At 39.1% G+C, this 23,000-nt stretch overlaps 1 pseudogene; it reads left to right on the forward strand.

Annotated features, from left to right (window-relative positions):
• Nucleotides 1-22,136, forward strand: part of LOC142159455 (nuclear RNA export factor 1-like) — a 46,231-nt pseudogene extending 24,095 nt beyond the window's left edge.
• The last annotated feature ends 864 nt before the right edge of the window (nucleotides 22,137-23,000 follow it).

A 23,000-nucleotide genomic window follows, 5' to 3' on the forward strand; every position in this document is an offset into this window, starting at 1 on the left:
GAAAGTCATCACCGGGACAGCCTCCTATTGGATGCGCTGTCCCAGGATGATTTTATAATAATTGTTCGCAAAATATCATCCTTTATCACTGAGATAAAGGATGATATTTAAGGCATATGTGGCCATTAATAATTAGACCCCATAGTCACTATGAGGAGCACTGCTAAACTTTTAAATTATACAGGGGGGGTGCCAGGTACATTGTGGGAAAAATTAGGGGTAGGTCTTCAGTTAAGTTTTGTATATTCTAGGCACAGTGTTCCAAATAACTCAACCTCTCATCCAAAAAAACTAAATTGCAAAGATTCTGAATAAAAGATCTCATGCCTGTATAATTATTTTTCAATGTGGATAGGACAACAGATTGAAAAGGCTCTAGGGATAGATAATCAAAATGTAGAGGCAACATAAGATGGTTTTCAGTTGATTGACTATGTGCAAAATACATGGAAAGCATAAAGATATTTTTTTAAAATATTAGTTTTTTTAAAATATTAGTTTCTGTTTAAATAAATTAAGACCATCTTTCAAACAGGTAAAACAATAAAATATGTTTTTTTAACCAATAGGAAACCATGATGAAAAGTACTTTAAAACTATGTCAAGGCTTGACATTTAACAGAAATCTCAGTTTATAATATAAAAGTGTTGTCCATTTTTGCAGACCACCCAGCAAGGACGCAGACCTACTCCATTCTAACATGTCATTATTTCAATTTATGCTGTGTAGCTTGCACTCCTCTTTTGAAAGACTGTAGTGGTTATTTTGCCAAAGGTTAAGCCTCCCTATGGGGGGAACTTGGCTTAATAAACACATAATTTACCACTACAGATGTTGATAAAGCAGGGTTCCAGCAAAGTGGGAACTTTTTCATTTATATTATACATTTATTTTATTTTTATTTTGCCAGTAAAGCAAGAAGTGTTATTAACTTGTGCAGACCTATGTTGTTTACACATGTGGCCAAACAATGTCTAGTTGGCTAGGAAATAGCTTTCTGTGGTGTAATAGTATACCAAACGGGATTAAATCCAGATTAAAAACGATGCCGTTTTGAGGTCTAAGGTGCAGATAGTTGAAAAGGAGGGGTCTTTACAGAAAACTATTTATAAAAATAATAGGTCTGCTCTTAATTTTGCGGAATGTTGAATTTGCAACATTCTCATAACCCTCACTTCTGGTATAATGTGTCATGCATATAGCTGAACCTGGCTTCAGAACTGTTATAAATAGTTATCTAGATGTGTATATATAGATAAAGTTGTGTCATTTAATACTCAAATAAAAAACGTAAAACCTAGTTTGAATCACAATATTTTGGAAAATTCAGAACATTGGCTTTACAAATCAATGTGATTCACAATAGCAGGGGTGATGATGTTAGAAGGGTTGCCCTAATCTATATTAATATGCCTGCAGACATATTAATAACCCAGTGAAAGGCATGTAGAGTGGGGGGGGTGGAGGGAGGTGGAGACTTTCAATGGTCAAGCAGGATACATTTGTGCAGTAACCATGTAAGCTAAGTGCAGATCAGTGCTTTTCTTCCTTTTTTTGAAAAATACTAGAGGCGGACATTTCCCACACCTGTACCTGGGGTTTCCTAAAAAAACAATACTCATAGGTGTTTATGAGCATATTTTTTTAATCCAATTCAAGTGAATGAAGAGGTGTCTTGGGAGTATATCTGATGCGGAAAATCGCTTTACACTCTGCAATATTGGAACCGATATCAGGCAAATGGACGGATAGCACAATGTGTATGGCCCATGAAAGACCGTAACTTCCCACAAAGATACTAAATAAGTCAATAGGATCATTATCAGGTATGTTTGTGAATGTGGTCAGAAATTACAGCAGACGAAACCTATTGGCCCGTGTAAGTGGCAGGGCCATCTCTCCCATTGGGCACAAAGGGCAGGTGCATGGGGCCCTGCAGCCCAGAGGGCCCTTCAGAGGCAACGAAAAAAAAAATCCTGAAAAAAAACCCCAAGAAAATACTTACCTTGCGGTCAGCTGGCGATCCGGCTCCCTCCCAGGTCTGCTCCTCCGTGCTGCGCTCCGCAATGGACGTGATAACGTCACGCCCGACATCCACTGCGAATGCAGCACGGAGGAGGAGACCTGGGAGGGAGCCGAATCGCCAGCTGACCGCAGGGCATTTTCTTCTTTTTTTTTTTTGCTGCCTCTGACGGGCCCACTGGGCTGCAGGGCCCATATATATATAATCACTTTTTATATATATATATATATATATATATATATATATATATATATATAGGGGCCCCGGTGCACTGCTTTGCCCGGGGGCCCAACATGTTGTTAAGAGGGCCCTGGTAAGTGGCCATGTTTTGATCTCTCTCTCTCCCATTCTCTCTCTCTCTCTCTCTCACACACACACACACACACACATACACACACACACACACACACACACACACACACACACACACACACACACACACACACACACACACACACAGAACTGTTAAGTAAAGTCTAATATAAAAAAGAAACCCAAACAAAAATAACTTGTTAAATGACAGGCTAGTCATGCCAGAATGTCTATTCTCAAGCTTTAGCTAGCTGCTACTTTGTTTATGTTTAGACTGTGTTAAAAAATTATATATACTCAGTATAGTAAAGTGTTTTTTTTGGCAGGATTGAGCTAAAGCATCCTCTTCACAAGCCCCACTGGCTGTGGCTTATTGCAGAGATTAGCTTTGTTCTATGTCTTGTCACATCATTCAGGAAATTAGTCAAAGCTAAGGATAGATGCCTGTAGAATACCATGTAGCTTTACAACCATAACTTACTATAACTATGATCTAAGTGCTGGAAACACCAGTGTCTCAAATCCCAGGGCTAGGATTCCAGCAACTTGGCCACAGGAAATTGGGGTGCGATATCTGCGAGAAAGTAGATTTTTTGTTAATAACAAAACTTAGGCAGAAAGCCAAAACAGACAGTTCCACAACTAGTGAGGCTAACAGGGATGGATAAGGGGCTCTTTCTAAATATTCATATTGAGTGAATAGTGGTAGATACAGCTTAATCAGGGCCTGATCAACCAATAGGCTGAGTAGTCTAGAGTGCTGGATACTGGTTGGTGTGGCCCTAATAATCTACCGTTTTTTCCAATTATCATTTTTTAGACTCGGCATCGATATTGGCCCAGGCAGTCTCCATTACATGACAGGAAACCTGCCAGTAAATCTGAATGCTTTTAGTTTCCATGTGGGCTGTGCTTCTAAGTCTAGTCTCACGAGATAAGGATTACCACATCTTGTAAGACTGGACTAAGAACCATGGCCCATACTGACAGGCGGCAAGCGGCAACTGGCTTTGCTGCCATGCTGCTTGTCATGTATAGTGACAAAGACAAAGATTGCTGTGCCTGAATGTCAGCAGGTGAGTCTGGATGACTGGTGGGGGGGGGGGGGGGTCGATGAAATGGCTAAAGGGAAGTGATGAAATAATAGAAGGGGGTGATGAAATGGTTGAGGGTGTTGATGAAAAGGTTGTGGGTGTGATGAAATGGCTGAAGGGGGTTATTAAATTGCTGAGGAGTTGAAGAAATGATTGAGAGGGGTCTTTGAAAAATGGGTGGCGGGACATGATCTCTATTGTGTGGCAGCCACAAGTATATTCTCCATATTGTGTGGTGGTCACAAGGATGCTCTCTGTAGTCTCTGTGTTCACTAGAATGCTAAATACTAGTCATATGGGGCTAGAAGATGTTTGTATTCAATTATAGCTCTTTGACAACACCTTTTCGTGTATTTTATTGTCTATATATGCCTGTACAATGGGGTACTTTTATCTGCTCTTAATGATGTGTTGTGTTTGAACTAAAGAGACTGATCATTCAGGATGCGTTAACATTTTTGCATTATAATACAATTTTTGCATATTTTCAAACAAGAACTCAAACTTTCCAGAAGCCACCTAGACGACAACAAAGCTGCAAGAACAAGCAAGAGAGAACAGCAGGTAGTCAAAGCTGCATGAACAGGTAAAAGAGGATGGCACAGTCTGTCTTAATTTTAATGCTGGGGAATACTTCTGAGTATTCATATTCGGGAAAATTCTTATACGTCTAAATATTTATTAATAGGTTCCAGATCTATCTATTATGATATCTGAACATCAACATATAGATCCTATGATGCATTAATTAGTTGCTGTGCATGTGCAATATGATATTTTATTTATTACTGAATAAGAAGTAAGCATTGGTGTGGGGGAAGCTACGGGTGTATTCGCCAATCTTGTTATTTGCTTTGAATCACCATTTTGTTTTACTCATGGTTACTTATTGTTTACCATTTAAAGAATCATTAAGCTTGTTCATTTACAATACTGTTATATATGCATAACTCAGTTAAAGTACACATCAAATTGTGCAGTACAACCCTGGTTTGTAAGTAGAACTTTGTTTCTGTGAACTATTTGCCTTTTGTTTCCCTTAAATGTTTTAATATATTTCCAAAAAACACAAACTAATACATAAGTGTACAAAACAAATTCCTAATTATTCATTACTACTCCTAAGTTTGTGCATTTGTCCTTTCTTGTTCGCACTCCCAATGTGCAACACATAAGTACTTTTTATCTGTTTATCTTAATCACACCAACTGCTTCGTGTGGCCTGTGACTTAAGTTTTAGTGGGTTGTCAATTTGAATAAATAAGATTCAATTAATTTATTTTTCAACATTTCTATTGCACTGGTGATTTAACACTAACATATTAAACATGATATAAAGGGGACATTGGGTCTGTCTTCATTTCCAGTCTGATATTTGTATAGTTTACAAAATCTAATGCTACAGTTGCTACATTACTGTGCACGTTGGTTAAGCAAATGAAAGTCTACTGAAAGTACCAATATCAGAATTGAATTTGGCAAACTGGTACACGAAGGAGGGAATTCAATTCAATGCTAGGCCCAGTAGAAGACTCGTATGATGTCTATGAGGTGCGAGGAAAAATCAGCGATGTTTCAGGTACTGAACATCCTGCAAGGCTCCAACGGAACATCGTGAATAATCAAGTCACCCCATAGTATTTTGAATCATTAAAACTAGTGTTGTGGCTCTTTTAAAATCTCTTAGTAAAACAAAGTGCACATACTATTTTTTTTAAAAGATATTATATTTTGTAAGATTTTAACTGCTTTTCTATCCATGTTATAGTGGAAAAGTCATGTCTGGTCCAGCTGTGGTTTATTTTCCAACTAATGTTAACTTTACATGTTTGGAGATCTAGGCATATTGCCAGAACTGTGGAACAAATCCAGTGTTTTACTAATTACATTTTACTTTAAAACAAAACATAACTATGTTGAATCATACTGACAGCTTTTCATATGAAAGGATAATAACATGTGTTATATCTTACAGGCCACGATTATTATCCCCAAATCGATTTATAAAGTTAGTGTAACATTCAGGGGTTGTAGCAAAAATCATTTATCAAGCATAAAAAAGGTAAAGTATACAAAAAATACAATAAGGAAGCACTATTAATGTACTGAGAAAAGCATGATATATATTTCATCATAGGAAATGAGGATTGCAGTTATTGTGCCTGAGTAGTGTTTACTTTTGTGGAGAGTAGAAACAACACAGGGCCTGATTCATTATAAAATGGCATGTAAATCGTGCATACGCATGTCCGTGTTCAAGGTCATGCGTATGTAGACTGAATATAGGAGTAACTCATGTGACGTAAAATAGAATACACATAGCAATGCGTTTTTATTTGGCCATCTTTGTCATTTACCTTTTATCTTTATTTAGTACACATTCTACTATATACCTAATTAATAGAGGAACGCACAGGCGCGCAATTCCTTCATCACCCTCATTCACCTTATTATTCCTAAACACTCATGTTTTATAACAATTACTGTTTATTATCCCTTTATATGCATTACCACATCAACCTGCACTATTCCATGATTTTTAAAAAATACACAGAAGTACACATTTGCTTAGAAAAAAGAGAACGCACACAAGGAAACACACACACAAAGGATTTTTTTTTTAAATACTCAAATATTTTTTTATAACAAAACCAAACAATAACTAACTGTCAACAAACAACACAAAAATCATAAACTATATAAAAAAATATTATATATTTTTTAGCAAATTTAGGTATTCGTTTATTCAATTTCTTTTTCACCAATAAAACATGGGCATGGAAGATTTCTTCTGCACCTGGAAAAGAAATGACTCAACATTATGACATGTAAACATATCATTGCTCTATGGATGTGAATTTGGACCACATTTTTCTACCTCTGGAGAATTCAGAGTTGCTACATTAAGAGGAATTCTCTGAAACAGTCATCTTAGTACGTACACATTCCTAGCCAGAGGACTGCATTTTGGAGGCACATGCAGATATATAGGAGGAGGAGGTGGGGAAGGGAGGTTGCTTGGCAACATACACTTATTGGGCCCATTAAGTATTAAGGATCCAGAACAACTGTCCCTAACATCCAAGGCTATTGTATAGTATGTTAGCATATGTTACTAAAAAATGTAACAAAAAAATGTTTTCCCCAACAGAGAAGAAAAAAATAAAAACATCAACAGAAAAAGTATACACTCTTCTATTAAGACTTGCACCAGGATTATATCTAATTGCTAATAAAGTAGAAATATTTAATATTGTGGGTTTAGCTGACACATGCATGTGCAGATGGACCCCAGAAAAAGCAATATAGCTGCACAATCAAGTGTGTCCACTCTTGCAGCCCTGTATACTGTTATTTTCTGCTTGCCACTAATGTAACTAACACCAGGACCAAGATAGTGGTCCTTTACCCTGGTAAGGGCCTGCAGCTTGATGTGGCTGAAGCTCCAGCTTGCATGTTTGCAAGTGAACGAGACTTTTCAACATTCTCCCCACTGACTGGCTCTCAGGCCATGTGTGGGCGTTGTCATGTTAGTCGCGGATCCCTTCTATTACATATCAAATGGCTTATTTACTCTCATCTGTCCTTAAAGGAGCATCTGTCATGCAATCACAATAGTGGGCCATAATCAAAGCAAATAGGGGCGTTCCAATGACTGGGTCTACACACACAACCAGTAGCAGGAGAAATGCTTCTGCTGACACTAAATACAGTGGGAGAGGCAATCATAATGCATTGCCATTTAGGCTGTATCTTTGTCTATCTGTATTCTGTCTGGTATTCTATTGATTGCTATTTGAGTTGTCTTCTGATGAAGAGATGCTTGGGCAAAACCAATCTGCCTTTACCAAGCGTCAGCAACCCAAATTTGCAAATGTGAGGTGGAAAACCTTGTTCATTATTTTGTACTCTGTATACATTAACATAATGTCCAACTTCTTTAAATATTGTCAAAAACCCATATGTTGGGCAAGGGATGGGTATACCAAAATCAAAACCTTTTCTATATATAGCAATTTAAATATTTTCAGTCCTCTGGAGCGCACGGCATTGGCCTGCATAGATGATCAATTGGTGCAACGCATGGGAAGCATCATAGACTGTCATAAGTATCATTCCAAAATGAATTGATTTCTCTAGAGTATAGTTTGGTTCTGGGCAGGTGCAGAGCAATTTTACGCAAAATACGCCACATATCGGCATTTGTGTTCCTTGATGAATCAGACCCATAACCTCAGCATTCAGCATTAAGGGCACTATTACAACATATTGTACTCAATAATCAACATAGTCAACTTGTTTTATGACATGCATAGAAGCACTCTACTTGCAGCCCTGTGTTTATGGCAATAGGACGCCTCTGTGACTTCTAATATTCTTGTAATGTACAATAGAGGATTTATTATCTGATATAACATAAATAATTTAGTGCATTAATAATATGCTGATAATCATGCAACAACTTCCTTTAAATATTCATAAAGCCATTTAAAATGTAATTACTGTGGAAATATTTAGAATAAGTAAAATGTACATTACATTGTGGTTTAATTAGTGCTTATGAAGCTCTAAACTTCTTTGCAGAGCTGAAAATAATTAGTAAACAATGATGAATTAATACTCCAACAGTGGCTAAAGAGTTACTGCAAACTTATACTCCTATTTCTGTCCTAGTATACAGTATATGGCTTGTGAATTTAGTTTCCCTTTCTGCTAAGGGACATATGGTCCCCAACCTGGAAATCCAAAGAAAATACATTGCAAGTACAGTTAATAAAATATGGTAACTATTAAAAATAATGCTGAGCAGTAGGGCTGCCATCAAGAGAGACAGGGGTTACTCACATAAGAGGTACATGGTATCAGCTGCTGAAGGCTGGGCAGGTGTCCTCAGGGTCTGCAGCATGCTAATTAGGGGGAAGAACTGGAATCTATCAGACTGTTCCCAGCATTCTGTTTTGTTAATTGTGTCAGCATGCAGAAGGTACATACCTTCTGAGTTCACTGTACATACCTTTTCCTTTCTGACACTGCTAAGAAATAAGAACAAGGGAAAGTTGTCTGCTAGAATTTGTCAAGCAAACCTAATTCACTTCTTTAATATCCACTGTGGAGAATGCAGAGTGTCAGGCTATTTAACATATTCTATATGTATTAATATTGTTTTGCTATTGTATTGGAACTGTACTTAAATATAGCTATGTGGGTTTACTGAGCACCTCTGTATCCTGTACCAAGTGCCTGAAAAGAGCACTTTTCAGGCTTCAATGGGTCCCCAATCAACCAGCGCCACACAGACTGTAAGCAATGACCACTAGAATATACTTTGCAGGACTACATATGCTAGTGATCAGCCATTCTTTACTGGAAGTTGCTGTTGTTTTAGACTATATTTTTACCCAAAAATAAATGTTAAACCAAGAGGCGGTTCCAAATGTCCTGATACCAGGGTGGTTATGCTTTTTTTGCATGGGAAATTAGGAACCTATTTTTTTACATAAAGGCCAAGCAGATTTCTCAGAGCTGGGAGACCACTGCTTACATAAGAAATGAGGAAAAGTCAGTGCCACCATCCCCAATAAGTTTGTGCCAAACCAGAAGGTTTTCATTATCAAGCACCTTGACTGCTTCAAGCCACATCCCACTGGAAATTTGACCTGCCATAAAAGGAAGACTCTCCCCTTAAATGAAAGTCTTAACTTGGACAGAATTGGTAGCACGGATATCTGGAAAAGGCTTCAAGACTGCACTGACTTTGTCTTTTTTGTGTCACTGCCAATAGCAAGGTGACATTGGACATGGTCACTGCTCCGCTGGCTGAGGATTAAGGACCAATGGATCAACTCACCTTGAACAGTGCTCTAGGTCTGGTGATTATATCTCTCCCCAAGATAGGGTTGCATGTATATGGATAGTGCAGTGAATCCCTAGTATATTTTATTTAAATTTTTATAGTTCTTTCATTGTTGTATTCTATTTGCACAATAAATGTATATTTTGCTTTTTCAAGGTATTGGTAATGGTAAAGGGGATGCTTGATTGGTCTATGAGGCTGTCACTGGGCACTTTTTACCAGTTATCACAGTAAAAGAACTGGCAATAAACTTGGACAGCCTCTTTGCCATTTCAATTTGCTTTTTTTGCCTGACTGTACTACTTATTAGTTCCTCCTTTACAACCCATGAATTCAAAGACAAAATCAACATCATTCAACAAGAGATCTCCTCATAGCAGATCACATATACCTCACACATGTTCTCATGTCCTCAATCCATCCTCAGTTCATTCTCTACAGTAATTCAACATTAAGTCTCTTCACCCATCTCATCATCTCACCCTACAACCTGCCCCTTTTACTTTATGATCTCCCAACTTCTCTGCTCCCTCTCCCCCAATGGATGCCTGCCTCTAGCTCATCTTCTTTTCTCTTTTAAACAATCACTCATCTCACCAAGCCTGATGAAACCGTTTCCTGACCCTACTTCTCTCTCCAACCACCTCCCTATTTCTCTCCTCCCTTTGCTCCAACCACTTGAGGGACTACCTATCTCTCCTTATACTTCCATCTGGACTCTCTGCAATTGAACTTCCGCCCTAACTTCCTCCCCTTCCTAAAACATTGCATTGAAACTGCCCACACAAAAGTGATCAATAATATACTTTCTGAATAGTCTAAGGGTCGCTTCTTTATACTTATCCTCTTGGACCTCTCTGCTTCTTGCAACACAGTTAATCCCCTCTTCTACTGCACATCCTTCACTTTATTGGATTTTCCAACAGAGTTCTTTCCTGGTTCAATTGCTATCTATCCAACTGCACTATTTTTGGGGGTTCCCCTAGACTTGGTTTGCATCACACACCAGTGCCAGAATACATTTTTTACTTACCTGTCTCAGCAACAGGTGTTTCCATGTAGTCCTGCATCCTCTGCTCCTATCACTTCCTGATTCTCTGAGTTTGCAGTCATGTTAACTCTATCTTGACTTCCTGGTTCTTTTATAGTGTGTACTCATGTGGTCTCTCACATCATTTCCTGATTTCAGTCATGTGATCCCTGTCAAATGACAAATCCTCTCAGCTATTTAAACCCCACTCTGTGCAGTATTCATTGCCAGAATGTCAGATCCTACCTGCTCTAGCTTACCCTGCTGTTTGCTGCACTTTAATAATTTCTGTGAATTGACTTTGTTTGCCTCTCAAGTTGAACCTGTGGCTGTGATCCTGCCTTCGGCTTGTCTCTCATTTGGAACATCTGCTTGTGACCTAGACCTCTGACTTGCTTCTGACTCTGCTTTTTGTCTACTGATTTGGTGCCTCAGTCTTGACAACTTTTCCCAGCTTATCACGTCAGGTGGCAGTTAGAGGGCAGTGACCTGCGGGCTCCCGGCAGCAAAGTCCATACCATCTTGCAGTTTTTTATGAAGACCAGGGGGTCTGTTAGACTCTACGCCACGACTCCAATCCTGACTGATAAACTGGAAACCTAATTCCCCAGTCATAAGCATGACAGTTTTGGCTCTTTGCTGTTTTTGGACCTCTTTTCGTAGTGAATTAATTTGCTTATTCAAGGCAATTTGTGTTTTTTAAAGTCGGACGGAAATACGGGCATATGCCCCTATTCAAGTACAAGAGGATCTCAAGAAAAGATTCCATTTGAATACAGGTATAAGTATGCTGTAGCTATACGGTACTTTCTGTATGCAGAGAGACAGAAACACTGCAGGATACACACAATGCATATGTACAATATAAATCAGAATGCATACAAAAAATATTAAATACATTAACACCCGTTAATACAATAATCAACAATGAAAATACATTTCAATCACTGTATTTGAATCATTTTGTTTTTAGAAGAATACATGTATCAGGATGTTCTTAATGCATACCGTACATAAAATGCATTTTTACAGTTGCCCCATATTGCAAACACATGTTCTGCAATGCATACGCGCCATTCATCACTATTAATTGGCACTTACACCTGCCCTGTAACTGGTGCAAATGATACGGCTAAAATACATATACCTCAGAGATGCCCTGAACTTGAAACGGATCAATATATGAGTGCTCAACCCCAGCATGCCCTTACTGTACATTCCCTATGTGCATACACCGCTCCCTCCCCCGTTCCACACTTCAAATCGTAGACAGTTGAAAGTGTTATTTGTGTTTGAACTTGAATTGCATGCACTTAAGTTGACTTGCTTAAAGTCCGTTTCTGAGCATGCGCAGAGCAATTTCACGCAAAATATGCTAAGCAATGAGACTTACGTCCTAAGATGAATCAGGCCCTCAGCCTCCAGTACTACTTCAATGCTGAAGAGCTATCTCCACATGGATGTCCCAAAAGCTCAAATACTACCTATCGCTTAACATACCCAAAACAGAACTGCCACCTTCCCCCAGAGTCATCACCTTCCCTCTCCTCAACAGCACCAACATTTCCTCAGTCTCCCAAGCTCGATGCCTTGGTGTCACACTTAACATTGCCCTCTGCTTTATTATTCATTTCTCTTCTATCTCTCAGTTCTGTTACCTCCACCTTCGAAATATTGATAGAATAAACCTTTATCTTACCCAAGATGCAACCAAAACACTTCTTCATTTTCTCATCATCTCCCGCCTCAACTACAGCAACCACCTCCTATCTACAATCCTCTTCCCCCATCTATCCTGCTTTAAGCTACAAAAACGATCTTCCTCTTACACAGCTCCAAATCTGCAGCATCACTCTGCAAATTCTTACACTGGCAGAATACAAATGACTTACTCTCCCCTACAAAACCCTTAACAACACCACCACTTACATCTCAAACGTCATCTGGACATACTCTCCCTCACGCCATCTTAAAATTACCTCTGGCCTACACCTTGCTTCTACTCTGATAACCACCTTTCACTCTTTCTCTTAGAATTCCCTAGCACACTTGATCAGACTCTCCCCAGCCTTCAAGTTCTTAAACACCTTCTGACAACTTACTGCTTACCCTACTTCTCCTATATTACTCACCCTGGTACACCCTCACAGCTGTCCCAGTTTCCACTCTGAGCCCCACTCCCTCCTCTTGCCTTAGCTGTGCCCTTTACCACTAGATTGTAAGCTCTTTCATGAGGAGGGCCCTAACACACTGTTAACCGCGCCGGCCGCAGGCACCGCCGCGACTCTTACCTTCCTGTGAGATTCCCGGCCATCACTATGACGTCCGGTGTCTTCGTCCCGGTTGCCAGGGCAACAACCGGGTCGCTGGAGTTCTCCTGCCACCGCGCCCGGCCAGCTGTCAAACAGCCGGGCACGTGCGCACAGGTCTGTGTAGGGCCAGCCATTCATGGCTGTTTTGATTATTAAGCAGCTGGGCACTCTGCTTCCTCATTGGCCAGTAGTGTCATTTATTAATTAAGCAAGTCCTGGGTATACTTTCAGGGCTCTTCCCTGATTGGCTGTGAGTACTACTTAAGGCAGTGAGGACTGAGCCTCACTGCCGGTTATAGCGTTCTGTTCCGGTACTGCCGCCTGCTCCTGTTCCTGTTTGGTGTTGTAACCTGAGATTGATTACCCGTATATGACCTTTGCCTGTTCCTGGATTCTGAACCTGTGCTAGTGACCCTGATCTATTGCCTGTACCCGGATTCTGAACCTCTGCTAGTGATCCTGACCTATCGCCTGTCCCTGGATCCTTAACCTGTGCCTGTGACCTTGACCCTTTGCCTGTACCTGACATACTCTCTGGTGCTCCTTTCCGGTCCGCTGATCTCTGGCCTGCCTCTACACAGTGTGCTACCTCCTGTACCTGTGCGCTGCCGTGTTAGCATAAACTCATACTACTCTGAGCATAAGACCTGGGACATCTGAGTACCTGTGAGCATAACCAGTCTCTACGGGAAAGGCAGCTGCTAAAGGTGAAGACCTCTTCTACCTGTTCTATGAGTTTATGCAGCACTGGTGGCCATAACACACACCCTTTGTTTCGCCTTTTCTATACCTTTGCATGTTTGTTTTATGTTTGCCCTGTTTTCCCCGCAGTCCAGTGCTATGGAGCACTGTGCCGCCTCACAAATCAATAATAATAATAATAATAATAATAATAAGAAGAAGAAAAATAATAACAACACAGTGAATATGGAGCAAAAAGGGGTACAAGGAGGATTATTCTACAGTTCCTCCTGGACCTCATTGTAAAGTTAACATTTTAGTTCAAAGTGCCAGTAATTGAGTATATGTATATAATGAATTCTCACCTGATATGCAGAACACTAGTGTATTATTGTACATATTATTACACTGTATTGAAACCTAGAGATGTTTATCATTATTTTTGGAGTTGTGATCACTGAGGAGTGAGGACATCAGAAAATGCTACTGTTTTGGGTTACATTTTATATATGAAAGTGCAAAACTGCTGGCCCACAAATCACATGGAATTGGCAGCAGCTGAAGAGGAGCAGGTTTGCATAGTTGTAATAAGAGGTGCTGGGTGGATCGGGGCCATTCATAACTAAATGTCAGCTAGGGTACTTGTGTGACTTATTTTAAGATCATATGCAAAAACAAATTAAAATTTTGTGGGGTCAGACATTTAAATGAGATTGAAGGCAGGGGCAAACACAGGGGGGCCGATTCATTTTTCTTACGCAAGTCCCTTTGTGTGCTGTATCTTATGTGAAATATCTCTGCACATGCTCAGAAAAGGACTTTACGTCAAAGAACACAATTGCATCTAATTCATGTCTGAACGCAAATGATATTTACTACTACCTATGACTTGAAGGGCAGAAGGGATGGGTGAACGTAGTCAAGACGTGTCAATGCAGATGCGGCCGATTCAAGTTCTGGATTTCTCTTAAGTACCTATTTATTAGGAGTATCATGTGCACTAGCTACAGGGTAGGTGTAGGTGCCGACAGGTAGTGATGACTGTCACAGCATAGTCTTTATATTTAAAACTACACGTATGTGTGCTACTAGATAGCAAAGAAAATGTGTATGTAAGATAGTCTATATAAATTCATTGTATGTACAGTATGCATTAATAATATCATGATTTATATATTTAATGTAAAAAACAAACTAAAACATAAAATATTTTTTTACACACATATTTTTTTTTTTGCATCGATCTGATGGGACTTTATATTGTACATATGCATGTGCATATCCTGCAGTCTGTTATGTCTGTTAACATACAGCAAGTACTGTTTAGGCAGAGCAGATTTATACCCAGATTCAAATGGAAAGTATCTTGAGATCCACTTATATTTGAATATGGACGTAGGTACACTCAAGTTCTTTTTAAAAACGCAAATTGTGTTTAGGTTGCATTCGAAGATGAATCAGGCCCTGGATGTCTACAAGGGTGTTCCTAGTGTTTGCCGCAAAACCTGTTCTGTTAGAATTAATATCATTAAAAAATGCTTTATCCTTGGAATAAAGTGTAAAGTATTTTTTTCCCCACACACAAACACAATGAGGGTAGAGAAACACACATGAGGAGACAGAGGAAGAGAGCAAGGTACACATACAATATTGGAGAAAGAAGCACAAATCGAAAACAGATTATTATTATTTATTTTTTTATAAGGCACCACAGATTCTGTAGCGCTGGATACAGAAGCAAGTAAAAAATACATGAGGTAATACATGTACAGTCATGGCCAAAATTTTTGAGAATGACACAAGTATTGGTTTTCACAAAGTTTGCTGCTTCAGTGTTTTTAGACCTTTTTGTCAGATGTTGCTATGGTATACTGAAGTAAACTTACAAGCATTTCATAAGTGTCAAAGGCTTTTATTGACAATTACATTAAGTTTATGCAGAGTCAATATTTGCAGTGTTGACCCTTCTTTTTGAAGACCTCTGCAATTCGCCCTGGCATACTGTCAATCAACTTCTGGGCTACATACTGACTGATGGCCGCCCATTCTTACCTAATTAATGCTTGGAGTTTGTCAGAATTTGTGGGTTTTTGTTTGTTCACCCGCCTCTTGAGGATTGACAACAAATTCTCAATTGGATTAAGGTCTGAGGAGTTTCCTGGCCATGGACCCAAAATTTCGATGTTTTGATCCCCGAGACACTGAGTTATCACTTTTGTCTTATGGCAAGGTGCTCCATCATGCTGGAAAAGGCATTGTTCCTCACCAAACTGTTCTTAGATGGTTGAAGTTGCTCTTGGAGGATGTTTTGGTACCATTATTTATTCTTGGCTGTGTTCTTAGGCATAATTGTGAGTGAGCCCACTCCCTTGGCTGAGGAGCAACCCCACACATGAATGGTCTCAGGATGCTTTACTGTTGGCATGACACAGGACTGATGGTAACGCTCACCTTTCCTTCTCCGGACAAGCGTTTTTCCAGATGCCCCAAACAATCTGAAAGGGGATTCATTAGAGAAAATTACTTTACCCCAGTCCTCAGCAGTCCAATTCCTGTACCTTTTGCAGAATATCAGTCTGTCCCTGATGTTTTTCCTGGAAATAAGTGGCTTCTTTGCTGGCCTCCAAAAGTTTTCACCTCACTGTGCATGCAGATGCACTCACACCTGCCTGCTGCCATTCCTGAGTAAGCTCTGCACTGTTGGTGCCTGATCCCGCAGTTGAATCAACTTTAGGAGACAGTCCTGGCACTTGCTGGACGTTCTTGGGTCTTGAAGCCTTCTTCACAACTATTGAACCTCTCTCCTTGATGATCTGATAAATGGTTGATTTAGGTTCAATCTTACTAGCAGCAATATCCTTGCCTGCAATGCCCTTTTTGTGCAAAGCAATTATGACTGTACGTGTTAACCATGGTGACAGAGAAAGAACAATGATTTCAAGCACCACCCTCCTTTCAAAGCTTCCAGTCTGCTATTCTAACTCAATCAGCATGACAGAGTGGTCTCCAGTCTTGTCCTCATCAACACTCTCATCTGTGTTAGTGAGAGAATCACTGGCCTGATGTCAGCTGGTTCTTTTGTGGCAGGGCTGAAATGCAGTGGAAATGTTGTTTTTCGGACAAAGTTCATTGTCATAGTAAAGACGGACTTTGAAATTAATTGAAATTCATCTGATCACTTTTAATGACATTCTGGAGTTTATGCAAAATGCCATCATAAAAACTTAAGCAGCAGACTTTGTGAAAAATAATATTTGTGTCATTCTCAAAACTTTTCGCCATGACTGTAAGTAGTACAGATGAGTGTAAGTAATGCTACAGTGACTCACACAGTGTGCAGAAAAAGACATAACAGGATGTACAAGGGAGTCAGACAGTAGACAGACGTGCTACAATAGAGAGGAATAGGTATATGCGTTAGATGATAGATAGAGACAGACACACAGGGGAAGAGGGAGCAAAAACACAGATGAGGCACACAAATATCGAGTGGAAGAAGGAGTCAGGGGTGGGCTGGGAAAAAAGGGTAAGTGAAGAACATGAACCGCTCACCTGAGAAGGGGCGGTGGTGGAGGCAGGATTCGTACTGTTTAATCTATCTGCCACACCCTGCCTTCTTTATGGTAATAGGCAGAATGTGGTGTGGAGGAAGGGGGTCCCATTTCTAAGGCAGTCGACGGGAGCAGACAAAAGGGACTGTGCGCAGCAGTAATAGGCTGCACAGCTCATGCCTTTGTCTGGTAGCCATATGTCACTGGGACTGGACTACAAGGAAACATGCGGTGAGATAAATTATAAGCCTCTGCATAGTGGAAGTGGTGATTTGAGCTGGGGGCCATAGAGACCTTTTTCCCTTGCAAAAGTATTTATTCTTCCACACATACGGAGCTGGTGGAGATTGGGCCTCAGCTTATACTTTTATTCCAAATGTACTTTATATAGTGAAGCACCTTTACAGCTATATTTCTAACAATAAAAGGGAAATATTAACATTTTAATGGTCAATTTAGTGACCCATGTAATAAAGACACTCCCAATTTCCCCTCACTCTCGTGAATTTTTTTTATATATGCTTGGCCATACTCTGGAGTGTGGACATGCACCTTTGTACGTATGACACAGATAAATAGGCACAATTGTGCAAAAATAAATCAGCTGTTTGGGTCAATTTTTTTTACAGTATGTTAAGGATGTCCAGTGTATATTTTTTCAGGTATATTACTAAGCTCAGGTATAGGGTTCATTAGCTCTCTGGTATTCTGTAAAGCAATTACTATCATTTGTGAGGTAAATTTAAAATTACAGGCGCCAACAATAGCCACCTATCTTAAACACATTCAAAAGCAGAGTTCCTATTGTATAGTTTAGTTTCATTAAAGACTTTCATGGATCTCATCATGGGCATATACATTTTTCAATGACTAAATTTGAGTTCAACAATAATTCTCATAAACGGAGTTCTCTCTGGGGAACAATAGATGTCAGTATAGCACCTTCATCACTATGAGAGTGCTGTGAGATTTCTGTTCTTGATCGTAGTTACATGGACATTTGTTTCATATAGAAAGCATGTTAAAATTAAGTTTAAGGCAGAGAAGTGATGGTCAGCCTAACTGCACTAGGTGGTAACACCCTAATGTAACACCACTAAAATGTCTATATTTATGCATATGCAGTATATAAACTGTCTAGTACCCTATGTGTGCACTGGTGGGTATATTTACTAAAGTGCAGGTTTGAAAAAGTGAAGACGTTGCCTATAGCAACTAATCAGATTCTAGCTGTCATTTTCTATAATGCACTAAATAAATAACTATAATCTGATTGGTTGCTATAGGCAACATCTCCACATACAACACACTATTATTGTCATAAGTATGGCCTATACAGCATCAGGCAACATGGTTGGTGTTTGGGCAGGACATATACAGTGGCTATTAAAAGTATTCTTCTCCTTGGATTTTTTCATATTTTATTTTCTTATTTTATGGAATAAAAATTTATTTATTTGGTAATTCTAAACATGGATCAACACAAAATATTCAGTTGTATCAAATAAATAACAATAGTTTTATTTAAATAATAAAAACATGCAGCAATTGATTACACAAGTATTTACCCTTTTAATACTTTGTAGCTACAATTACAGCTGTGAGTTGTTTTGGAAAGTGTCTTTTAGATTTTTAAAACAGAACATTGCAATTTTTGTCCATTATTGTTTGGAAAATTGCTGAAGTGCTAACAAGTTGAGTAGGGCGATTGGTGAACAGCAATTTTCAACTCACTCTCTGGATTTGCATTGAATTTTTTTCTATTTCAGCCACCCCAATGTGGCTTCTGCTGTATGCTTTAGGGTATTGTCCTGCTGGAATAAAAATCTTATCCCAAGTCCTATGCCTCTGAAATACTACAGGAAGTTTTCTTCCGCGGTGTGTCAATATCTTGCTCCATCTGTATTTCCCTCTATTTTGTTAGTCTTCCAGTCCCTGAGCACAAAATCATCCCCATAATATTATGCTCTCATCCCCCATACCCCATACTTGACGGTAGGGATAATGGGCAAATTTAGGCTAGCGATCAACTTTGTGAAAAAGTTCACTGTTTGCTCTATAAAACTATAGAACCTACTTTCATTTGGTGGGTGGGTTTGTCTATTGTGGAAAATTGTAAGTGATATTTCACTGGAGTTTTCATTAACAATGGTTTTATTTTTGCCACCCATGACTAAAGTGCAGACCTCTCTTTCTCACCATTATTTACAAAGTGAGACTGCACTACCTCTGCACTACATCTACCAGTGTTATCCAGATGCAGTGCTAGAGGAGGGGAGAACATGACCCAAAATATACACCCTTGATGAGAAATCTGATTGCTTTATACCTGCAATATTATCTGATGAGCGCAGTTGGATTCCCATACAAGCAGCCTAGTGTGGCCTTTATTAGAAGTGACTGAATTTATACAGGAATGTTTATTCCAAGGTAGATAAATGATTTTACTTTATACAACACGGTGTAAATAACAAAACTGTGCTAATGATGATACTTTAGAGGATTTTTTTTTTGTTTTAACCATAATTGAACTTGAAAAAGACTATACATTTTTTTACTACAGCAATTTGTAAATATCATTACAGGGATTTCATATCATACCCACAAAGGATTCCAGAGTATGAGATTAGATTAAATTATAGGAAATTGTCATAATATGATAGTAATAAATTCACTATTGCAGAAGTCAATGTTCAGTCAATCTCAATTGATTTGTCATAAATTACAAGCATGAAGACTAAACATATATGACATATGCTACAAGAGTTGTCACTGAACATGGTACATATCATATCTATAAAAAAAATCTTGCAAAAATGCCAATAAATGTTTACAATATTGATAATAGAATGAAGAAACTAACAAATTTCATTAAAAGATTAAATAGTGTGCTTTGATCGCTAGGGTTTAGATCTGTGTGACGTGCGCTATGATTTGATGGCTTGACTTTGGGTCTGTGTGACGTTCCCGCTTGTGTGGGATCCTTGCGCCACGTCCAGTTAGCACTCGGCTCGGTATGGGGATTAGACGAGAGGCAGGTCTTCGATGTTCAGCAGTTAGCGGTAGACGAGTGAGATAGAAATGGAGGAAGCTGACTGGTCTTACATTTACAATAGTCTTCTGCTGACTTATATGACGACAGAGTTGGTGGAGAATATGTCATGAAGAAACGGAAGAGACGTGGCACCTTTCGGGCTAAAATGTATAGTGAAGGTCCCCATAAGTATCGGAAGCGGGGAAGTTACCCACCTAATAATCCTCGCTCCGGATTGGATATGAGTGATGCACATGAGCCTAAATTAAAATTTCAATCCTTATATGCGTGGAGAGAGGAGAGAAGGTAGACCTAGAAGAGAGAGTGGGGGGCTCACATGGAAATGCTCTCAGGGATAGTTCTCACCATGAAAGAACTAATGTTAGGACAAAAATAGATGTTTCAAAGTCACTATTACACATGGGAAAAAATATGATAAGGATTGTTGCTTGGCCTTTTGCAAAGTGGCTGTACCTTGCCATTCACTCCTGTAGGGTATCATTGTGATCATTCTCGGGCCCACTTCTATGTTGAAGACACTGCCATAGCAAAAGCTTTAAAACAGATTTCCAGGGCTTTCACTGACCGAGAAAACTTTAAGATTACCAGTTTGACTCATCCATCTGCCCCACCTGTCCAACCAAAGGTTATGACAGGTGAAGAAATTGAACAATTTAAGAACTGCATGCAGAAGAGATATGATGGAGCTCAGCAAGCTCTGGACATGAGGTCATTGCGTGCATCTCCAGACATGATTGCAAATAATGTAGAACTCATTCTTAACAGGAGATCTTGCATGATGTGTCTTCTACAAATCATTGAAGATAATGTACCAGAGCTTCTTTCCTTGGATCTCGGTAGCAATAAAATTCAACGCCCCTAGTATGCAGATACTGAATCTATCTGATAACATGTTAAAGTCTGAAAAGGAGCTGGATAAGATAAAATGTCTGAAACTGGAAATGCTGTGCTTGGAAGGCAACCCACTCTGTAACAATTTCAAAGATCAGAACATATACATCAGTGTCATGTGAGAAAATTTTCCCAAATTACTGCGATTGGATGGACATAACCTTCCTCCACCGAACACATTTTATGTTGAAACTCCCAAAAAACTTCCTCCTTGTAAAGGCAGTTACCTGGCTACAGATGATATTAAAGCTCTGATTATGCGTTTTCTTCATCTATACTATGCTATGATAGTGAAGATTGCCAAGGCCTGCTTAATGCTTACCAGGATAAAGCTTGCTGTTTCCTCAGCATTCCAAGTCTTCCTGTGCTGAATCCTAACAGCAGCAGTCTTGCAGAGTATTTCAACAGCAGCAGAAATGTAAAAAGCTTTAAAGATCCAACACTGTGCTTTAAACTTCTCAAACACAAGTGTCTAAGGGACCTATTTATCAAAGGTTTCCCCCCCTGTAAAATCAGTTTTCAGGGATTAAACACTAATTTGCTATTCATGATAGTAGCATCGCAGCTGATATCATAGATATCTGCTGCTTTGCATCTCCTATCGTTTTACTGAGCACTCCCCATAACAATGTATGGGGAGTGCTCAGTAGCGCTATTTAAAAATAAATGTAATTAACTTTTCAATCATGTTAATGTACGCCAGCTCAAGCTGGCGTATATTATCATAAATGAAAAGTTTCAGTGCTGTCAGCTCTGCTCCGAAGAGCAGAGCTGAACAGCGCATGTGTGAAGGGATCACATGATCCCTCCCTGTCACTCACCGCTCACTCTCTGCAACTATAGTTGCAGAGCGAGAGCAGAGATGTATGTGCGCATGCCCGAGGGGTTTCACTCGGCGCATGCACACTGGAGTAAGAAGAGGAGCCCCGTTCATTGCGTGCTGCTTCGGGAACGAAGATTGAGTGGTAAGTATGTTTTCCACTTCACAGGAACAGCAGTTTTTCGGAACTGCTGTTCCTGTGTTGCTTTTTTTAATAAATATGAGAAATAGTTCAATCCTTATCAATGCGATAAGGATTGACAACTATTTTTCATATTTTGCGAGTTTTGATAAATGTGCCCCTAAATGTTGTTAGCTTCTTAAATGAGCTTCCACGGACCCAGCATGATCTGAATTAATTTGTCGTGGATATCAATGCTTTGTTTAAAACCTTACTGTGTTTTGTGGTCAATAAAGTATTTAAAGTCGAGGGACAGTTGAATGACCCAGTACACGCTTTCACTCGGGTATTCATAGCTGTACCAGGCAGTGATGGGGGCTCCTTTTGGTAATATTCGATATATATGTATGGTCTACTTCCTCTGGAAAGCTTCTTCGTATGGTGTGCCGCCATCTTGCCTTTTTATTTATTTGTAACTTCTTCAGAGGTGATTTAAGGACAGCATTGGGTTTTAATTTTCATCAATCTGCAACAAAGGGATCATTCACACTTACTACCATGTGAATGCCTTAAAATTTAGCTCACACAAGTTTTCCCTGTTTCTACCCAGCTAAAATGATCAATTTGACAAGGTAGCATTCATCTCCTGGGAAATGTCCAAGATGGTTTTGTGTGGCAAAACGGATGTAAGCAGATGACCCTGTAAGTTTAAAAGAACCGCTGCCTATTTCTTTAGTTCTTTATCCCGGTAGGAACATAAATCTGTTGTATATTTGCCCCCAAAATTAAACACAGCCGACTATTATTTTTATGAAACCGTTAACCATAATTGTTTTTCAGTAATAACTGGTGATTTCCGATACATTATATAAATTATATTTCTATTTGTGTGACATCATCTTTTACTGATCACATACACTTGTCAAGTTGACTTATGTCCTATTACCTAATTGGGCAATTCCACACCAGAGCTATTTTCCACTGCTCAATTGTTTTCTAACAAAATCAAAATCTAGAATCAGTTCTTAACAATATCCTAATATGTGCAAGCAAAATTCCATAGAGTTTCTTTTAATGTTTTGTTTTGTTTTGCTTTCAGATGCATTTGTCAGTGTGTTTAATTTCATATTTGCATTTTGAATACATGTTCTGCAAATTAGTATCTTACAATCAAAAATTCTGATAAGTTAGATTTACATGAAGGAAGTTGTGAACCATGCACCTATGGAATTTGTTATTAATGATGTATTGCACT

Source organism: Mixophyes fleayi, chromosome 5 (assembly GCF_038048845.1).
Source record: "Mixophyes fleayi isolate aMixFle1 chromosome 5, aMixFle1.hap1, whole genome shotgun sequence".
NCBI classification, from domain to species: Eukaryota; Metazoa; Chordata; class Amphibia; order Anura; family Limnodynastidae; genus Mixophyes; species Mixophyes fleayi.